The sequence below is a fragment of the Lathyrus oleraceus genome, chromosome 2 (genome assembly GCF_024323335.1).
Source record: "Lathyrus oleraceus cultivar Zhongwan6 chromosome 2, CAAS_Psat_ZW6_1.0, whole genome shotgun sequence".
Lineage (NCBI taxonomy): Eukaryota > Viridiplantae > Streptophyta > Magnoliopsida > Fabales > Fabaceae > Lathyrus > Lathyrus oleraceus.
In genome coordinates this window covers 203,896,627-203,918,002 of record NC_066580.1, presented here as the reverse complement: position 1 = coordinate 203,918,002, position 21,376 = coordinate 203,896,627, and the positions used below count along the sequence as shown (strand labels likewise).

The 21,376-nt window shown below is 39.1% G+C and overlaps 1 long non-coding RNA gene across 11 annotated transcripts in view; it reads right to left on the bottom strand.

Moving 5' to 3' along the window:
• The window catches only part of LOC127118900 (uncharacterized), a 38,226-nt gene extending 22,830 nt beyond the window's left edge, over window positions 1–15,396 (bottom strand). For 10 of the 11 annotated variants that reach the window (XR_007802431.1, XR_007802430.1, XR_007802429.1 and 7 more), the window contains exons 1-2: window positions 11,947–15,396; window positions 204–9,216 (exon numbers count right to left, since the gene is read on the bottom strand). This is a non-coding gene — a long non-coding RNA (uncharacterized LOC127118900). The remainder of the gene's footprint in view (window positions 1–203; window positions 9,217–11,946) is intronic. The other variant, XR_007802439.1, reaches the window with a different exon arrangement.
• Window positions 15,397–21,376: the final 5,980 nt, after the last annotated feature.

The window sequence follows — 21,376 nt, the reverse complement described above, 5'->3', positions numbered from 1 at the left end:
TCGTGAATACGCAAATGATTTCATCCAACAATTAATACATACAACGAATCGAACGAAAGAAAGAAACGCATATAAACTTCAATCGCAAATAATTCATGCAATTCGCAATGGAAATTCAATCTATAACTTGATACGCAGTCTACAATAAGTGTTCTACAATATCCCTATCACAATTTGACAAATGATGATGAGCGAAACTTGACCTTCTTGAGTGCAGTACCGGCGCCGTTGCGATTTCGAGCTCGAGATGCAGAAACAGACGTTGAATACGGTTGTAGAAGATGAATGATGATCGGAACGCAGCTCGATAGTGTTCGAATCCGCCGATTTTACCAACTGTTATGGAAGAAAGCAGGTTTCGCCACGGTTGCGATTTCTTGATGCTCTTCCCACGAATTGATGGAACAGGAGTATGATTCCACCTGCAAAAAACAATCTACACCAGAAACTACAGAAGAAATGAGGAATTCTTGATGAATTCTCAAAAATTGTGAAGAAAAATTTGTGAGGTTTTTGAGAGAATTTTCTTTGAGAGCTTTTTCTGTTAGATGATTGTGAAGAATGATTGTGAAAAAAAATGATTAGTCCCTAATTTCTGTTATGGATTAAATATATATACCAAGCACTTAAACCATTCCTTAATGATGATTAAGCAAAAAATGGTGATTAGTGCAAATGAGCTTATGTCATGCATTTGGAATTTTGGCTCTTGATCATTAGAAGCTTCTTAACAGCAAATTAACACTTTGAGCAAACCACAAATATCATTTGGGAGCTGTTGGTATAGGCCTTATTTTCAAATTCCCAATATTTTCCAATTTCACCATGTGATGGCTTATGTGTCCATTTTTTCCAATTCATTTTCAAACCCAATTCTCAAACCACAAGGCCTAGGCATGTTGTGAATATTCCAACAAATTTCAAATGCCATTTGTGAGGTGTTGCAAAAATCCCCACTCAAAAATTCCAATTATTTCACAAGTTGGACGATTTTGCCCCTGGTTCAATTAACAGTCCAGTTGAAAAGTGACTTTTTGCATTGGCCATTTTTGGAAAAATCCAATGATGCACCCTTGAAGTACATGTCAAATGGAGTTTGTGCATATAAAGAACTTGCAATTTGGACAAAGTATGTGGTAGTTATGGCCTCCTGATTACGGGTCTTTTCTGAAATTCACTGAGCCATATCTTGCAAACCGTACATTGGATTTTCAAGTTCTTGGACTTTTTGGAAAGGTGAGAACAAGATCTACATCTGTCATGTTGAACAATTTTCCATTTGAAGCTTCCTTGGACTTCTGTTTTTGAGGTCAAAAACTTTCCATTTTTGGAAACTTCAGTTACCAGTCACCTGCTATTTTTGGAAACTTTCTGTCTGAGCTCAATTCCTTCAACCTTGATCTTCGAAATGCCAAATGAAGTTTATATGGACATGAATGAGGCCTTTCAAACCATTTCCCACCTTCCAATCCATAAAATCGGGCACAGTTGACCACAGTTGACCACAGTTGACTTTCTAGGGTTTCTGGTTGACTGAACAATGACTGGTGACTTCTGAGCATCCAATCTTTGGCCAAACCACTTCAAAATGATCTTTGGACCATATGAGCTTAAAAAATCAACCCTAGGGCTTTGTCTCAATGAAAATGGCACTTGCTTGCTTGACTGACTGATTCTCCCGATCAGTTTGTCCTGATTCATCAACTGAGCTTGCACTTGGGCAAACGGACAATGCAATGTTATGCAGCGGACATTATTAATGTTATGACCTAGTATGCAATGAATGTACAAAATGGTAGGGTGCAAATTTGAGGTGCTACAGCTGCCCCTATTCAATCGACTGGGGACCCGAATGGATGAGAGCAACGGCTGTCAGACTTTCAGGGTAAACAGGGATTGAATACCAAGAACCGTAGAAATTTGCACACTGCTGGGACTTTATTTGTTTTCTTCTTCTTCTGCTTCAGAGGTACAACCACATCCAGACATCGACACACGATGAATGGGATCAGAAATCATCTCAACTAGATGCCAACGGACAACTAGGAAAAACTCAACGTTTACCAAGACCAACGGAGAGGTAAATCAACTCTACTGGGACGACCAGGACAAGATACAACTATACGTCAGCGGACGAAATGGGAAAAACTCAACGTTTACCAAGACCAACGGAGAGGTAACCAATCATTAATGAATGAATGGAAGGAGAGATACAACCATACGTCAGCGGACGAAATGGGGAAAAACTCAACGTTTACCAAGACCAACGGAGAGGTAACCAATCATTAATGAATGAATGGAAAGAGAGATACAACCATACGTCAGCGGACGTAACGGGGAAAAACTCAGCGTTTACCAAGACCAACGGAGAGGTAACCAGACATCATAGGATGAATGGGAAGACTCGACCAGACGTCATAGGACGAAAGGGAGAAGCTCGACGTTTATCGACACCAACGGAGAAGGAGAAAACTCAGCCAAGACGTCATAGGACGAAAGGGAGACTCAACGTTTATCGACACCAACGGAGAAGGAGGAAACTCAGCCAGACGTCATAGGACGAAAGGGAGACTCAACGTTTATCGACACCAACGGAGAAGGAGGAAACTCAGCCAGACGTCATAGGACGAAAGGGAGACTCAACCAGACGTCATCGGACGAAAGGGAGAAGGAGAAAACTCAGCCAGACGTCATAGGACGAAAGGGAGAAGGAGAAAACTCAGCCAGACGTCATAGGACGAAAGGGAGACTCAACCAGACGTCATCGGACGAAAGGGAGAAGGAGAAAACTCAGCCAGGCGTCATAGGACGAAAGGGAGACTCAACCAGACGTCATCGGACGAAAGGGAGAAGGAGAAAACTCAGCCAGGCGTCATAGGACGAAAGGGAGAAGGAGAAAGCCACTTCACGAGGGAAAGGCACCACAACCGGAAACCGAATAGGACGTCTACTGGGAATTCTGGCTGGGAATCAACCAGACATTAATGAATGACTGGGAAGAGGGTATACAATCAAACGTTCGCGGACGAATGAGAAAAACACAACGTTTATCGAAACCAACGCGGAGGTAGATCCACTGGGGGAAGGATACAACCAGACGTCATCGGACGACTAGGAAAAACTCGACGTTTATCGACACCAACGGAGAGGAGGATCAAATTTTGAGGGGAATCATCTGGCATTACCAAATGATCTGCGGGGAATAATCAACTATACGCCATAGGACGTACAGGAAAAACTCGACGTTTATCGACACCAACGGAGAGGAGGAAACTTCTGGGACGACCCTGTGGGGAAAGATATCAACTATACATCATAGGACGCATAGGAAAAACTCAACGTTTATCGACACCAACGGAGAGGAGGAAACTCTTCTAGGGAGAGTGAACACAACCAAATTATCAGCGGATAACTGGGAAAAACTCGACGTTTATCGACACCAACGGAGAGGAGGATCAAATTCACCAGGGAAGGGACGACGTTACGAACATCGAAAGATGATGTTTACCGACACCAAAGAAGACCAGACATTACGCATGACTGGGAAAGCACCGAAATATGGTGCTTACTGACACCAAAGAAACAACACACGCGGGTGCTGACAGGGTAATGGCATCTACAAGATGGCAGGGCAAGGCTACACACTTGCAGGGGATCTCACTGGGGAACAAGGTCACGACAGCGAGCAAACAGGAAGGAACACCAAGGATACCGGGTTGTAGGTATGAAACAGGTGACCGACCAAAGCGTGAATTGGTTTGGGTTCCAAAACACTCAACATCCTGAAGAGGGCTAGAAAAGCAGTCTTGTTAAAGGATGGACATTCGATTCCACAAGGAATACGAATCTTACTCGACTGGGGAGGACGACTTCGACCCAAGAGCGCATGAGACATATTATCTATAGCCGTCAAAACGTAGATTACATACTCGCATGGAAGATTATCCATAACCGGGTTGGTTGTTAAATGGATAAATCAACCGACATCATCCTGAAGAGAGCAAAGGCAAACTTGTTAAAGGATGGACATTCGATTCCGAACAAAGGAATACGAACCTTACTCTGCTGGAGAAAACAATCAAAGGACTGACCAGAGAGTGCATGAGACATATTATCTATAGCCGTCAGAACGTAGATAATATACTCGCATGGAAGATTATCCATAACCGGGTTGGTTGTTAAATGGATAAACGACCGAAAAGAAAGGCATCGTGTACCAGGAACAGGTATGCAAAAGATGACCAATCAAAAGAGGATAAAGTTGCTGACTCGGAGCAAATACCCAAAAGAAAGGGGGAGACCCACTGGGGACAATACTGCTTGATCAAGGCCAGTATCTAGAGGGGAAAAGAATATCAATACCGCAAACCGGATACTGATAACTGCAAAGAGGGGATTACATCTACCGGTTAGTAGGCAGAAAACCACAGAAAAGTAACCAGTCATCAATAGGATGAGCACAAAGGGTTAACTCCACCAAGGGGAGAACGTGGGATTTTACAACTACCAGCTTGTGGGTAGAAAACCACAAAGATAAGACTTACAACTACCGGATTATAGGTAGAAGCCAACAAACAGAATGAACCACAAAGGTTACCTCTGCTAGGGGATGAAAGTGGGATTTTACAACTACCAGGTTGTAGGTAGCAAACCACAAAGATAGGACTTACAACTACCGGTTCGTAGGTAGAGGCCAAAAATTCCGCTGAGGATAAGATGAATGAGTGCCGGTTAGTGAGCAACTATTCATTTATGCCCCAGGGAAAAACAGGAGACAGTCACAAGGAAGCCAATTCAGGATCGATCCAAAAAGGCAAACTGAACCAAGACATCCTAATGAGGAAAGAACTCACTAGGGAAAACCCATCCCAAGGGGAGGGAACGGAAACAACCGTCATCCACGAGGACACAACTCGTGGGGAGCGCAGAAGGAAATGACAGACATTTTCTGCTTAAAAGGTCAACTCTACATGGAGAGATCAGACACACCCACATCTGCTAGGGAAATGGATCCAAGCTGGCAAGATGCTACCAATTGGGGAGTAACCATGCTGGGGATACCCACTCGACTAAAGAGTCGCTTGTTGGGGAAACGCCTCTCTCAACCCTGCTGGGGATATCCACTTCTGAAGTCGATCCAAGCGATGCTAAACTCTTTCCAACAACCCATTCTTGGTCAATTCACCACGGCCTCGGGCTAATGGATGCGTTTGCAATGCTGATGCATGAGTTTTTTTTTTTTTTTCACTTTACACAATGCCCCATGATTATGGAAATGCTATGCACTAATGATGCAACATGCTATGCTTGTCTAAATGATGAATGCATAAAAACACGTCCCCTTCAGAGACAACACCAGGGAGCTCCAAGAACTCTGCTGAGGATCTCATTACTAAGTCAATTTCCACCCTGCTGGGGAAAGACAAACCTTGCTGGGGATGACCTCCATCGAACCCGGACTTGCTTGACGATTACCCTGCTAGGGGAGGCAACCCATGTTTGTCTCTACTGGGGATGATTCCACCGGACTCGGTCCGCTTGGGAACCTTGCTGGGGGAACCCCGACAACACAACTTCTGCTGGGAAGACAGCTTCAGACTTGGAAAACAATCACAACTCCGCTGGGGGTACGGTAACCTTCAGGCTTGCTGAGGAGGCACTGATCTCGAATCTGCTAGGGAGATGACACTCTCAAACCCATTGGGGAAATACGGCCTATCGGACACGGGCCGCCCTTCGATTCGTCGAACACTGGTGTTCATCATCCTACCACAGTGTTGACTTTCCGCTTTTGAGAACTCCCAGACTCATCTGGACTTTTCTGATCCATCACCTTATATTCCCGACTCCTCCGTACTCCACGGGGATCACACTCCTGGGATTATACAAACTTCCCAGTCCTCAGACTTTGAAGAGTCTTCTTGATTAGCTTTCCAGGATCGTCGCCACAACTCTGTCACGGGCTTTTCACCGTTCGTCTGTCCATTGCCCCTGATTGGACTCTGTGGGGATTTCCCCTTTTTTTTTCAAAAGGCTTCATATCACCACCTGTCAGCGAATGAAGATATCTAACAGCGCATGCACAAGAGATTGTTAGATAAAAGCGTGCCCCAGGCGTGCCAACGCTTCAACGTCTTGGTCACTCAAACTTCCGAATAAGATTTCCAGATTTCAATCTTATAAGCATGCATCGGAAGGGACCTCTATGTTTCAAAATGCAAGTATTCTTATCAAAATAAACAGATGTTTTCGTAATCAAAGCGGTAATGAAAACAAAAACAAAACTATTTGACTGAATACGCATTTTATTGACTGAAACAAAAAAGTGGCTCAGAATTGAGCAACACACAGGAGGCAAACCCTGGAAAGAGGTGATTGCGCATAAAAGGAGAAAATCTATTCTATTGGCAATGTGAAACCATGATCTCATCGGGTTCCAACTCGGTTACACCCCATATGTCCTCAAGACTTTCCGCACTTTCTGTCTTCTGAACAAGACGCTTCCAATCGATCTCTGCCGGAGACTATCCAAGCCATATCTCAAGCACAAACGATCATGCTGGACGCAGTTGTTCGTTTCAATCCCTCTTTTGCCTGGACCGCCCTTTCAGGTTTCAGCCCACCGGGATACCCTTTTTTGCCCAAGTCGCCCTTGTGGGGTTTTCGACTTGCCGGGTGTACAGTTCTTTTCTTTTATCATCCCTAACTTTTGTCCGAACCTTTCTCTCTTTTTTTTGGTTCGCCGGGATGCCCCTTTTTGCCTGAACTCTTTTCTTTTTTTTTTTGTCCAGCGGGTCAATTTTTCACGAAGTATCTTTTAACTGCGTCCGCATCTGCAGGGAATGGAAAATCTTCATCATTCGTGGTCATCGATCACAAGGCTCTGTCAGAGGAGACCTTTTCGACCCCGAATGGACATTCATAACTGTTTATCCACTTGTCCCACGATCGTCTTGAGGAGGAAGGATCCTTTTCAACATCACATCTCTTCCATACCACCCACGAGGTCCCACTTCTCGGTCAACAACACGCTTCATTTACTGGGTACCATTGCCCCATGACAAGTAACTGTCAGCCCTTTTCTCCTCGGTCAGGCTCAACGTGTCGTACCGAGTCCTTATCCACTCACCCTTTTCTAACTTCTCATCCATCCGGATTCTCCACAATGAGATCTAACCTCCAGCAGGCAATATCACTTCCATCCCATACTGAATGAGGAAGGCGTTGCCCCAGTAGATGCACGTATCGAGGTACGACACTCAGGATACCGACTTCGTACTCAGCCATCATCGTTGGTGCATTCAAATGTTATCGGGGAAGCACTAACTCATTCACTTTAAACTCTCCCCATCAGACATCAGAATCCGTTCGGATTCAGGGTCAGGCCCCTCCTCCAGGATCGGTCACTCTCAATCTTTCGATTTGAGTACCTCGAGATGTCCTCATCAGGGACCTCAAACTTCCTTGACTGATAATCATCAGTGGGTCGTTGGGCGAGATAACCATACAATACCCTCCTCTTGATTGCTTTCTGGGAGGTATACCGAATATCGTATTCAGTTGACGCCATTTGCCCTCTCGCAACCCGTCCGGTCCATGCTGACTTCTCAAGCACATACTTGATCAGATCCATTTTGGACATCCACAAGGTGGTATGAATCAGCATACACTGTCTCAGTCGGCGAGCAGCCTATGCCAAAGTACATCAAGTTTCCTCGAGCAGTGAGTGTATTATTTCACAGTCGATGAACTTTTTGCTTAGGTAAATTGCGTGCTCTTTTCGACAAGACTAGTCATACTGACCCAATACGCACCTCATAGATCCTTTAAGGGCTGTCAAGTACCAGATTAACAATTGTTTCTTCCCCGGAAGGTATCAGAATCAGAGGTTCCTGCTACTCATTTTTCTTTCCATGCCACTTGGCAAACGTTATCCTACCTGACCGTTTGATCTCTTCTTCTTTTTTGTTTTCGGTTCAGGCATTTCTTGTATTGTTTTTTTTTTTTTTTTTTTTTTTTTTTTTTTTTTGCAGGATCGACCTCGATTCCTCTGATTTGCCCACAATAAGCCTCGGCAGCTCACCGGACAGCACTCCATAAGTGCACTGACTTAGACTCAACAGTATGAGTTATCTCTACCTGTCAAACAACGGGATCAAGTCCACCGGATGCCCCTCTTCTACTTGGGACTTTGTCATCATGTCATCAACATGGCATTCGCTTTCACGGTGAGTCATATCATGGAACAAAGTCACCGTAGCCCTTTGATCCGTGGCACCGACCTTCTTCTTCACTAGAGGATAGTCTTCTCTCGATGGTAGCTCGTGCCCCACAACATTGGTATCTCACCTTGGTGTATCTTGATGCAATCAGGTGAAGATATCAACCTGCTCTTTCAACAGGGCTACCATTCTGTTCTTGACTTGCCGATGAAGCGGCCTCACTTTCGTTTCCCTTCTGACCTCGGCGGTACTTGGGATGACAATCTTGACCCGCTTCTCGTGCGGTTGAATCACCTTCTCCTCTTGTTTCAACAACCTAGCTAATTCCAGCAGATCACAATCTTCTTCGCCTTATTCTTCGGCATGATAGCTTGGATTGTCGAAGTCATATAGAGGTGTAACCAAATTGTTATCTATGAGATCAGGAGGGTAATCACTTTTAAGGTCGGAACCAAATGAGTCAAAAGGAAAGAAAATAAAAACATTGCCATTTTTATTTTATTTTTTAAACTGCAAAAAGTGAAAAACAGGGAGCACCGCTTTTGATCACAAAAACATCCATTTATTACTGATGCAAAATGTTGCAAAATGAGACACATGAGATGGCCCTTACAATGGACCATTACGTTTCGGGCAAAACGTATGGCTTTCATGCAAACAAAATTAACACAGGAAAACTACTCTTCCGGATGAGCGACAATGATGCTTTTGGAGGCTTTCCAATTGCCTGGTACGCACGACTTTATCCACAGCTCTAGCTCGCGGTCGCGGTCGATCTCTTCACTCACTGAACAAGCCTGATCAGAATTCAGCATTCCCGCACTGACAAAGATGTACGGTGGACGACGTCCTCTGTTTGGTCTAGACGACTCTTGATCTGGATAACCAATCCCGAACATGTCTGCCTTTACCGGTGTTGAGTGGATCCATCAGTTTGGATTTGTTGTCCCTAGCAGGAAATTTGAACAGACGGGCTATGCGCACCGGATGACACCTACAAAACAGCAAATGGGTTAGTATGACTCACACATGCAATGTCTACCCGTACCAGGAATATCTGTCCTTTGATTCCGGTTTCATCGAGACAGATAAAATTTTATCAACAATGACATCTGGATGTCTCTCAACCTGAGTCTCTGTTAAAAATAATGGACCCTGAGTACGGACAGACATGAGTTGAATGCAGATGAATGTGAAATGAGACCAATGCAAATGCATGAATGCAGGTTGCTGTGCCACCAAGTCATCTGTAGACCCATTAAGTCTCTGAACCAGTCACAGTTATCTGAAAGACTAGGTCACCATAAATCCAACTTGGGGAGCTCCGAAATAAACGGAACTGGAGATTACATCACTACCATCACAGGAACATCCACTGAACGGATGACAATCAGATCCTCTGAACCGGTACTCTCATATTCAACCCGGGGATCCGAAATAAACGGAACCCGCTGACAAACCACGGACAGCACTCCGGCGTCCCAGAAATAAATGTCCATAATTCACAGTCACCATCAGTACCAAGAGTCACCAACAAGTCACCAACCAGTCAGCAACTGTACCTGTAATAATCATTCCCTCCCACTCACGGGTGTCATCTAGGCCAGGGTAAGGTCGAGAGAAACGCAGCATAAATAACCTTTCGCAGAATATCATCCTGTGCACACCCGATGTATGCACCGATAATATCCCACCAGGGTCTGAACTGCTCGTGATATCAATGTTCCGCTAAGTGGCGCCATACCACCCGCTTCCCATGAATCACTCTATTCCTAAGTTTCCTAGATTGCACTCATAGCCTGGGTATTGGGCCTTTTACCTCGAGTAACTCCCACCCCAAACAGAGAAACACAGCCAGCACAGCAGATAAAATGAATGAATGCAAACATTAATGCACACATTGAAAGCAAACAGTAAACGACATGAATGCAATAAATAAAGCAGCATATAACAACCAAAGCCCTAACCTAGAGAGCGCTAGGAGAGACTCGCTTAGGGAAGAAGGACCAGCACAGGTCAACTTCTCTACAATCCCCAGCAGAGTCGCCAGCTGTCGCATTACGCGAAAAACCGGCGGGAAAACAAGAACAACAGAGCCGCCACCGTGCGTTATTTATCCCAAAAGAGGGAAAGGAAACGCTCAGAGTAAACCTGGAAAAGACGTGGTCTCGCGACCAAAGAGAATGGGATCGGGAGTCGGTTATGCGAAGGGAAGGTATTAGCACCCCTACGCATCCGTCGTACTCGACGGGATCCACGCACAATAGGAAGGAAAATGGTTGCTAAAACACTGCTCAAATAAACATCTACACAGGCTGAAAGAGACACAAGGAAACAAACAAGACTGACTCGGCAGGACATCGTATCCTGGGCCTACTTAGTCTATCAGGCATAGACATCAGAGTCAAAGTAGTTCGGACAGGGGAAACGACACATGCTCGCTAGGATGTCGCATCCTATGCATACGTATCTCCTTTGGACGAAGGAGAATCAGAGCATCCGTAGCTCGGCTGACACGCACACAAACAGAAACAGGCAAAGGCAAACGTGGAGCCTGAATGCCAATCACTGGGCTTACATCAGCATCCGAACCAAAAACGCACACCAGAAGGCAAACGTGGAGCCCGACAACCAATTGATGGAATTACGTCGGCATCCGAACCCACAACACACTCAAAAGGGCAAACATGGAGCCCGACAACCAATTGATGGAATTACGTCGGCATCCGAACCCAAAACACACAACAGCAACACGAAACAAAGACACAGGAAGAAGAAGGGTCTCGATTGCAACTAGGGCAAGAGAAAGGGGAGGTCTCAATCGCAACGAGGGCGAGAGAAAAGAATTAGTGTTAGTTGTTAGTCAAACTCGGCAAGACATCGCGTCTCGTGCCTACGTATCTCATCTGGACATGAGAATCAGAGTTGCCGTAGTTCGGCTAAACTATTCCTGTTGGTTTGTGTTTTTTAAGTGGACGACGTCACTACGCAATCTACCTGATGCTCGACCTTTGGAGACTTACTCACCTGTAGTAGAAGGAGTGGACGTATCCTTAAGAGGGGATAATGTTTGTTTGTGTTTTAGGAAAGCTCAAGCAAAAAGGAAGTCCTATATGAAGGAACCGTGCTACCTTAATTGTCATGCAAACGAGACTACGCGGAGTCTAGCAAACCTAGGGGATACAATCACACCACACAAACATATACAGCATGAAATAAACACACCAGCAAGGGGCTCAAACATCAGGGCTAGGCTTTAGTCGAGGGGTCATATCAACCTCAACAAACAAGCCTCTGTATCGGGGTCAGGTTGGCTCTTAACCTTGCCATTGAGGGGCTAAGGTGAAGCCAGATGAAAGGTGATGAGGGGTGTGCCTCATTGCTTCTATCTCAAGTCAGAGAGAGCATCAGACAAGGGAGCGTGGGTCCAGAATGGGGGGACCCTTCTACGCTCAGGACATAGACTCGACTGTACGATGTACAAGATCTTGGGCTTGGATCTCAATGCTACAACCATGTAATGGGAGCAAGGAGAAGACTCACAGAATAGTGGGGGATAGATTGCTTATCCCTACCTTCCACCAATTGCCTCGAATGAGGACTTTCCCTGCTTGGGACAAATATAAACATACACAAGCATTGCCTCTTAAGGAGGACTTCAGACAGTTTGCCCGGCCCGGTAACAGCCGGGTCTCCAGACTACATGAAGAAGAAGGCTCTATACCTCAATGCCAATTGCTTATAAGCAAAGCAATGCAAGTTCTTAAGAGAACTGAGCAACTAAGTGTACCTGTACAAAAGTCAAACAGAATCAGCATCCCATTCATGATCAGATAACAACAATAAGAATCAATAATGTACAATCAAACAACAATGTGCAAGGCACAAGGCTCAAAGCTCAAATGCTATGCATCCTACAAAACAGCCACATTAGTTTACAAGTATCAAGCAAAACATCCCAAATGTGAAACAATATCCTTAAGCCTTAACTCCTTAACCTGAAAAGCCACAATCACATTCAAATGTAAGTAACATGACCACTAGGACTAGCCTAGGGTCAAAAAGATGGAAAAATGTTAAAACAGCAACCAATTCATGATCAAAGTCAAGCTATTTCAATAACAAAGGGATCCCAATTGGTCCCATATCCAAACTATGTGCACCTTTTAATTTATGCAACATGGAAGGCAAAAGATGCAATGTGGAGTCTCATACAAACAACCAGCAAGATCACATTCAAATAAATGCCAAAATGGCACCAAAAAATCCACAAAAATTATGTTCTAATCAGAAGACATTCAGCAAGCCACATGTTAATTTTCAAGTCATTTGGACTAGTAGATCAATAGGAATTAATTAAACATGACAAGGCATGCAAAAACTACATCAAATGAAGCCTACAATTATACACCAACTTCAATTAGATGGTAAACAGCAATGGTATATTAGAAATTAGTAGGACCGAAGCCAAAAGATAGCTATACATGTTAGGAATTATGTCATCAATTTTCATGGTCATTGGATTAAGTATGAGAATATGGCAACATATATACAAAAGGTTACACAAATGAAGCTCTAACATGCTAGGCAGCAAGGAAAAATATGAATCAAATTGAAAATAGATTGTAAAAATCCACAAAAATTCACAGTGAATCTTAACATGTTAAATAAGCTTCATGCAAAAAATCAGGGCCATTGGCCAGAGGGAAGCATGGTAATCAATTAGAAGAATTCAGCATATCCAACTATGTCACATTATTTCATACTCAAACTCAATAATTCATAGATAATAAACCAGAAGTCCAAAAATTATAAAACCTATGTCAAAAATTCCAGGGAAGTGTTAAGAATTAATATCTAAAATTTCATTTAATTTGGATTATGCATGGTGATTATATAATTAAAATGCTACAGCATGTGGAAATGGCATACATTGTAAAGATTTCTATGTCACTTAATTTTTCTACCAAGCATTATTTTATTTTTTGATTCTATAAAAAAGTAGATTAAAAATGGAGTCCATCAAAAAAAGTCTCAAATTATTTGGATTAATATTGATGATTTTGTGATTTTTAGAAGTTTCTTGAATTATTGAAATAATTATTGAAATGTTTATTTAGGATTTACAAAGAATTAATTAATTAATTTATGAATGAATGGCAACACAGTAAGTAACGTAGCCAAGCCAAAAACGCTGTAGTTTCAATTAGGTGGAATGGACGGCTGAGATTTGGCCTGGCCAGTGGGAAACAACCAATCCGAAATGAAAACGCGGACAGCAGGATCAACACAGAACTTTTCCAGGCTTTCATCATCTTCTTCGCACAGCTCGTACATCTCATCGCCGGCGAGTTCGGTTACGAGCAAACGACCACCGAACCGAACAATCTTTATACCGTTGGAACCGGCATGAACTCAGGATCGTGAATACGCAAATGATTTCATCCAACAATTAATACATACAACGAATCGAACGAAAGAAAGAAACGCATATAAACTTCAATCGCAAATAATTCATGCAATTCGCAATGGAAATTCAATCTATAACTTGATACGCAGTCTACAATAAGTGTTCTACAATATCCCTATCACAATTTGACAAATGATGATGAGCGAAACTTGACCTTCTTGAGTGCAGTACCGGCGCCGTTGCGATTTCGAGCTCGAGATGCAGAAACAGACGTTGAATACGGTTGTAGAAGATGAATGATGATCGGAACGCAGCTCGATAGTGTTTGAATCCGCCGATTTTACCAACTGTTATGGAAGAAAGCAGGTTTCGCCACGGTTGCGATTTCTTGATGCTCTTCCCACGAATTGATGGAACAGGAGTATGATTCCACCTGCAAAAAACAATCTACACCAGAAACTACAGAAGAAATGAGGAATTCTTGATGAATTCTCAAAAATTGTGAAGAAAAATTTGTGAGGTTTTTGAGAGAATTTTCTTTGAGAGCTTTTTCTGTTAGATGATTGTGAAGAATGATTGTGAAAAAAAAATGATTAGTCCCTAATTTCTGTTATGGATTAAATATATATACCAAGCACTTAAACCATTCCTTAATGATGATTAAGCAAAAAATGGTGATTAGTGCAAATGAGCTTATGTCATGCATTTGGAATTTTGGCTCTTGATCATTAGAAGCTTCTTAACAGCAAATTAACACTTTGAGCAAACCACAAATATCATTTGGGAGCTGTTGGTATAGGCCTTATTTTCAAATTCCCAATATTTTCCAATTTCACCATGTGATGGCTTATGTGTCCATTTTTTCCAATTCATTTTCAAACCCAATTCTCAAACCACAAGGCCTAGGCATGTTGTGAATATTCCAACAAATTTCAAATGCCATTTGTGAGGTGTTGCAAAAATCCCCACTCAAAAATTCCAATTATTTCACAAGTTGGACGATTTTGCCCCTGGTTCAATTAACAGTCCAGTTGAAAAGTGACTTTTTGCATTGGCCATTTTTGGAAAAATCCAATGATTCACCCTTGAAGTACATGTCAAATGGAGTTTGTGCATATAAAGAACTTGCAATTTGGACAAAGTATGTGGTAGTTATGGCCTCCTGATTACGGGTCTTTTCTGAAATTCACTGAGCCATATCTTGCAAACCGTACATTGGATTTTCAAGTTCTTGGACTTTTTGGAAAGGTGAGAACAAGATCTACATCTGTCATGTTGAACAATTTTCCATTTGAAGCTTCCTTGGACTTCTGTTTTTGAGGTCAAAAACTTTCCATTTTTGGAAACTTCAGTTACCAGTCACCTGCTATTTTTGGAAACTTTCTGTCTGAGCTCAATTCCTTCAACCTTGATCTTCGAAATGCCAAATGAAGTTTATATGGACATGAATGAGGCCTTTCAAACCATTTCCCACCTTCCAATCCATAAAATCGGGCACAGTTGACCACAGTTGACCACAGTTGACTTTCTAGGGTTTCTGGTTGACTGAACAATGACTGGTGACTTCTGAGCATCCAATCTTTGGCCAAACCACTTCAAAATGATCTTTGGACCATATGAGCTTAAAAAATCAACCCTAGGGCTTTGTCTCAATGAAAATGGCACTTGCTTGCTTGACTGACTGATTCTCCCGATCAGTTTGTCCTGATTCATCAACTGAGCTTGCACTTGGGCAAACGGACAATGCAATGTTATGCAGCGGACATTATTAATGTTATGACCTAGTATGCAATGAATGTACAAAATGGTAGGGTGCAAATTGAGGTGCTACATATAACATCTCAAAATGTTACCTATAACCTAACTATATTAAATAGAGAAACATAGCATTTGGTTTTCTAACCTGATAGAATATGCGATGTTTTTTGAAACCAAACAAAATAAATGTCATATAATGTTTTCTGAAACCAAACAAAATAAATGTCATATAATGTTTTCTGAAACCAAACAAAATAAATGTCATATAATGTTTTCTGAAACCAAACAAAATAAATGTCATATAATGTTTTCTGAAACCAAACAAAATAAATGTCTCGAAGAAGGAAAGTGGAGACAAACCATCAAAATTCAATTCTTTTTTTCGATCATTCCATCTTCATCACACGTTTTCCAATAAATATTTATATTTTTTAAAAATATATTCGTCTGATCTTAATCACACGGTTATCCACATTTTAACGTGTGATTTTATAACATATTTCACTGCACCAAATCTCAATTCAGATAATATATCTCTCTCCCTTTAATATATCTCAATTTATAAATAATTTAAAACATTACAGTTCCATTCTAATGGGTTATGGAGGCATGAAGTTTCAAGTACATAGCTTTCGACCAAATTTTTCAAAAAATTTCTTAACCCAAGTCCCTTGCTTTATTTTTTGACACAGCACCATAATCATATCCTATATTTGAGAAATAGTAAAATGGATATGGATTATTTTTATTTAATATATTATAAAAATCTAAATCCTATATTTACTAATTCATTCAAAGGAAGGAAGAGTTGGAGTTGGAGTTGGAGGAGCAGGAATAGGAATAAAAAGTATACACTTCCCCCAATTTTTCCCAATGCATCAAAAGAAACATTTATTGTTTTCCTGAGTGGCAGTAGCTTCAGAAACTTCAACTGCTGGACCAACAACTTCACCAAAATCTATCATCTCAGCAACTGGACCAAAAGTCTCACCAAAATCTACCTTCTTAGCAACTTGACCAACATTTGTCATTCTTATACAGGAAGAATGCGTTACTACATAGAAAACAAATAAATATACAAAAGTTATTGTTTGATATTTCATAGTGAATATAGAAAGAAGAATGAAGTGCGATTATAGAGTATACTTTCACAGCATTATATAACATCTCAAAATGTTACCTATAACCTAACTATATTAAATAGAGAAACATAGCATTTGGTTTTCTAACCTGATAGAATATGCGATGTTTTTTGAAACCAAACAAAATAAATGTCATATAATGTTTTCTGAAACCAAACAAAATAAATGTCATATAATGTTTTCTGAAACCAAACAAAATAAATGTCATATAATGTTTTCTGAAACCAAACAAAATAAATGTCATATAATGTTTTCTGAAACCAAACAAAATAAATGTCTCGAAGAAGGAAAGTGGAGACAAACCATCAAAATTCAATTCTTTTTTTCGATCATTCCATCTTCATCACACGTTTTCCAATAAATATTTATATTTTTTAAAAATATATTCGTCTGATCTTAATCACACGGTTATCCACATTTTAACGTGTGATTTTATAACATATTTCACTGCACCAAATCTCAATTCAGATAATATATCTCTCTCCCTTGAATATATCTCAATTTATAAAAAATTTAAAACATTACAGTTCCATTCTAATGGGTTATGGAGGCATGAAGTTTCAAGTACATAGCTTTCGACCAAATTTTTCAAAAAAATTCTTAACCCAAGTCCCTTGCTTTATTTTTTGACACAGCACCATAATCATATCCTATATTTGAGAAATAGTAAAATGGATAAGGATTATTTTTATTTAATATATTATAAAAATCTAAATCCTATATTTACTAATTCATTCAAAGGAAGGAAGAGTTGGAGTTGGAGTTGGAGGAGCAGGAATAGGAATAAAAAGTATACACTTCCCCCAATTTTTCCCAATGCATCAAAAGAAACATTTATTGTTTTCCTGAGTGGCAGTAGCTTCAGAAACTTCAACTGCTGGACCAACAACTTCACCAAAATCTATCATCTCAGCAACTGGACCAAAAGTCTCACCAAAATCTACCTTCTTAGCAACTTGACCAACATTTGTCATTCTTATACAGGAAGAATGCGTTACTACATAGAAAACAAATAAATATACAAAAGTTATTGTTTGATATTTCATAGTGAATATAGAAAGAAGAATGAAGTGCGATTATAGAGTATACTTTCACAGCATTATATAACATCTCAAAATGTTACCTATAACCTAACTATATTAAATAGAGAAACATAGCATTTGGTTTTCTAACCTGATAGAATATGCGATGTTTTTTGAAACCAAACAAAATAAATGTCATATAATGTTTTCTGAAACCAAACAAAATAAATGTCATATAATGTTTTCTGAAACCAAACAAAATAAATGTCATATAATGTTTTCTGAAACCAAACAAAATAAATGTCATATAATGTTTTCTGAAACCAAACAAAATAAATGTCTCGAAGAAGGAAAGTGGAGACAAACCATCAAAATTCAATTCTTTTTTTCGATCATTCCATCTTCATCACACGTTTTCCAATAAATATTTATATTTTTTAAAAATATTCGTCTGATCTTAATCACACGGTTATCCACATTTTAACGTGTGATTTTATAACATATTTCACTGCACCAAATCTCAATTCAGATAATATATCTCTCTCCCTTTAATATATCTCAATTTATAAAAAATTTAAAACATTACAGTTCCATTCTAATGGGTTATGGAGGCATGAAGTTTCAAGTACATAGCTTTCGACCAAATTTTTCAAAAAAATTCTTAACCCAAGTCCCTTGCTTTATTTTTTGACACAGCACCATAATCATATCCTATATTTGAGAAATAGTAAAATGGATATGGATTATTTTTATTTAATATATTATAAAAATCTAAATCCTATATTTACTAATTCATTCAAAGGAAGGAAGAGTTGGAGTTGGAGTTGGAGGAGCAGGAATAGGAATAAAAAGTATACACTTCCCCCAATTTTTCCCAATGCATCAAAAGAAACATTTATTGTTTTCCTGAGTGGCGGTGGCTTCAGAAACTTCAACTGCTGGACCAACAACTTCACCAAAATCTATCATCTCAGCAACTGGACCAAAAGTCTCACCAAAATCTACCTTCTTAGCAACTTGACCAACATTTGTCATTCTTATACAGGAAGAATGCGTTACTACATAGAAAACAAATAAATATACAAAAGTTATTGTTTGATATTTCATAGTGAATATAGAAAGAAGAATGAAGTGCGATTATAGAGTATACTTTCACAGCATTATATAACATCTCAAAATGTTACCTATAACCTAACTATATTAAATAGAGAAACATAGCATTTGGTTTTCTAACCTGATAGAATATGCGATGTTTTTTGAAACCAAACAAAATAAATGTCATATAATGTTTTCTGAAACCAAACAAAATAAATGTCATATAATGTTTTCTGAAACCAAACAAAATAAATGTCATATAATGTTTTCTGAAACCAAACAAAATAAATGTCATATAATGTTTTCTGAAACCAAACAAAATAAATGTCTCGAAGAAGGAAAGTGGAGACAAACCATCAAAATTCAATTCTTTTTTTCGATCATTCCATCTTCATCACACGTTTTCCAATAAATATTTATATTTTTTAAAAATATATTCGTCTGATCTTAATCACACGGTTATCCACATTTTAACGTGTGATTTTATAACATATTTCACTGCACCAAATCTCAATTCAGATAATATATCTCTCTCCCTTTAATATATCTCAATTTATAAATAATTTAAAACATTACAGTTCCATTCTAATGGGTTATGGAGGCATGAAGTTTCAAGTACATAGCTTTCGACCAAATTTTTCAAAAAATTTCTTAACCCAAGTCCCTTGCTTTATTTTTTGACACAGCACCATAATCATATCCTATATTTGAGAAATAGTAAAATGGATATGGATTATTTTTATTTAATATATTATAAAAATCTAAATCCTATATTTACTAATTCATTCAAAGGAAGGAAGAGTTGGAGTTGGAGTTGGAGGAGCAGGAATAGGAATAAAAAGTATACACTTCCCCCAATTTTTCCCAATGCATCAAAAGAAACATTTATTGTTTTCCTGAGTGGCAGTAGCTTCAGAAACTTCAACTGCTGGACCAACAACTTCACCAAAATCTATCATCTCAGCAACTGGACCAAAAGTCTCACCAAAATCTACCTTCTTAGCAACTTGACCAACATTTGTCATTCTTATACAGGAAGAATGCGTTACTACATAGAAAACAAATAAATATACAAAAGTTATTGTTTGATATTTCATAGTGAATATAGAAAGAAGAATGAAGTGCGATTATAGAGTATACTTTCACAGCATTATATAACATCTCAAAATGTTACCTATAACCTAACTATATTAAATAGAGAAACATAGCATTTGGTTTTCTAACCTGATAGAATATGCGATGTTTTTTGAAACCAAACAAAATAAATGTCATATAATGTTTTCTGAAACCAAACAAAATAAATGTCATATAATGTTTTCTGAAACCAAACAAAATAAATGTCATATAATGTTTTCTGAAACCAAACAAAATAAATGTCTCGAAGAAGGAAAGTGGAGACAAACCATCAAAATTCAATTCTTTTTTTCGATCATTCCATCTTCATCACACGTTTTCCAATAAATATTTATATTTTTTAAAAATATATTCGTCTGATCTTAATCACACGGTTATCCACATTTTAACGTGTGATTTTATAACATATTTCACTGCATCAAATCTCAATTCAGATAATATATCTCTCTCCCTTTAATATATCTCAATTTATAAAAAATTTAAAACATTACAGTTCCATTCTAATGGGTTATGGAGGCATGAAGTTTCAAGTACATAGCTTTCGACCAAATTTTTCAAAAAAATTCTTAACCCAAGTCCCTTGCTTTATTTTTTGACACAGCACCATAATCATATCCTATATTTGAGAAATAGTAAAATGGATATGGATTATTTTTATTTAATATATTATAAAAATCTAAATCCTATATTTACTAATTCATTCAAAGGAAGGAAGAGTTGGAGTTGGAGTTGGAGGAGCAGGAATAGGAATAAAAAGTATACACTTCCCCCAATTTTTCCCAATGCATCAAAAGAAACATTTATTGTTTTCCTGAGTGGCAGTAGCTTCAGAAACTTCAACTGCTGGACCAACAACTTCACCAAAATCTATCATCTCAGAACTGGACCAAAAGTCTCACCAAAATCTACCTTCTTAGCAACTTGACCAACATTTGTCATTCTTATACAGGAAGAATGCGTTACTACATAGAAAACAAATAAATATACAAAAGTTATTGTTTGATATTTCATAGTGAATATAGAAAGAAGAATGAAGTGCGATTATAGAGTATACTTTCACAGCATTATATAACATCTCAAAATGTTACCTATAACCTAACTATATTAAATAGAGAAACATAGCATTTGGTTTTCTAACCTGATAGAATATGCGATGTTTTTTGAAACCAAACAAAATAAATGTCATATAATGTTTTCTGAAACCAAACAAAATAAATGTCATATAATGTTTTCTGAAACCAAACAAAATAAATGTCATATAATGTTTTCTGAAACCAAACAAAATAAATGTCATATAATGTTTTCTGAAACCAAACAAAATAAATGTCTCGAAGAAGGAAAGTGGAGACAAACCATCAAAATTCAATTCTTTTTTTCGATCATTCCATCTTCATCACACGTTTTCCAATAAATATTTATATTTTTTAAAAATATATTCGTCTGATCTTAATCACACGGTTATCCACATTTTAACGTGTGATTTTATAACATATTTCACTGCACCAAATCTCAATTCAGATAATATATCTCTCTCCCTTGAATATATCTCAATTTATAAAAAATTTAAAACATTACAGTTCCATTCTAATAGGT